This window comes from Etheostoma spectabile, unplaced genomic scaffold (genome assembly GCF_008692095.1).
Source record: "Etheostoma spectabile isolate EspeVRDwgs_2016 unplaced genomic scaffold, UIUC_Espe_1.0 scaffold273, whole genome shotgun sequence".
In the NCBI taxonomy this organism is placed as follows: Eukaryota; Metazoa; Chordata; class Actinopteri; order Perciformes; family Percidae; genus Etheostoma; species Etheostoma spectabile.
Window position 1 is genome coordinate 537,111 of NW_022605577.1, and position 1,827 is coordinate 538,937.

Below are 1,827 nucleotides of genomic sequence, written 5' to 3' on the forward strand. Positions count from 1 at the left end.
ATATATATATATATATATATATATACAGTCAGTATATACACACATATACATATATACACATATATTCACATACATATATACACATATATATACAGAAACTGTATATACATAAACACACATACGTCCATATATATACATATACACCTTTAGAAACACCATCTATTGTTCTTTTATTTTGCAATTGATACCATTATTATCAATAAGAGCCAGTTACTGTAAATACAAACTGACACTGCTTGTAGATGGCAAACTGCCGAGGGCTGAGTGAAAGCTTTACAGATGAATACATATTAGTATTACATATATTATTATTATTGCATAGGGAGAATAAAAGCATTACTAAAACAGATCCCTTTGGATTTTGTATGGAAACATATAAAACCTAATTGTCCTGAACATAAATTGTAAAGGATCAAGTTAATGTTGTGATGGAGACAAGTAGGGGGAGCAGTATCAAATGCATCCCTGTAATATTTGGAGAGTAAAGTTATGATATGTTTTCTAACTCAAGGCTACACCACGTTGAGTCCCATCTGAATGTTCACAAACGCACCAACTGAAAAGCCAAAACTTTGGAAAAAGCTGGAAAGAAATTATCAAGTTCCAGATTTTGTACCGTTTGGGTGTGTTTGACTATGAAATTAGCTGATTTAGTCAATGCAATATAAGTTCAACAGCACAACTGGCCGGGAGACTGAACTTGTTCATTTGATAGAGCCATCATTCAGACTTCATGATGTCAATTTGACTTGTCATAGCAGGCTACATTTTCCATTAACTATGTCTGACTGCATTTCAGGGTATTGAGAAATTACACTTGTGATGCCAAAACACGTCAAAATGTGTGCAATGAAAAACATCTCATTCTAAACTTTTAACTGACAGTCTATACATTTTAAGCGTTTTTAGTTGAATATTATAATTCACTGCACACTGCTGAAGTACAACTTGTCAATATTGACCCTACTTGTATCCCCTTCGCTGTCCTGTAGCTATAATTACCCTTCAGATTTACTTTATTCTACCTAAGGGCAGCTCACAGGGACATTGAGATATCTTCATTGAGCCACTAACTGCTCGCTGATGAGGTCTGATTGGAGATTAGCTCAGGATAGAGTTAACTTCCTTTCAGCTCTTTCTGGGTTTGAGCTGATGCTGCCATCTACTGGGAACACTGCTTCCAGGACAGTCTGAGATTTTTTTTCTCTTTTTCCCCACAAACACAGCACCGTCGGCACTATAATATAACACAACTTTAAATACACTCCCTCTGAAGGTCAGATGTCATAGTCTGCAACCAATGAAGCGCTGGTAGGGATCAGGTGTTTTGTTTAAGAAGGCTGGTTACCTGTATTCCTGCAGAAAGACAGGTAACGCATCAGTTTAGTGGGAATGTTTCATTTTTACTCTGACACAAGCTGATGATTATGAAAGATACTTTTGAAAGAACGAGGTTAAGACTCAGACTCAGGAACTCCAGCTTCATATCTATTAGAGCCCAGCCAATAAAGGATTTTTAAGGCAGATATATAAAAATATTTGGTTATTTAAATATCCGATATTCCGATGTATCGGCCGATATATATTAAAAAAATTAAACGCATAACAAAACATAAACAGATTTTTGTTATTTATGAGTAAAATAGTATGATAATCATTTGTTTTATTGTCACAACAGAACAGAGGAGCATCAAAATATATTAAAATTCTGATAATAAAATGTATAAAAATACAAACTTAAGATATGAAACTTAAAGTCCTTTGAACAATAACCCAAGAAAAATCATAAGTGTTGCCAATAGGGACGTTGTAGAGCGTCCTCTGGTG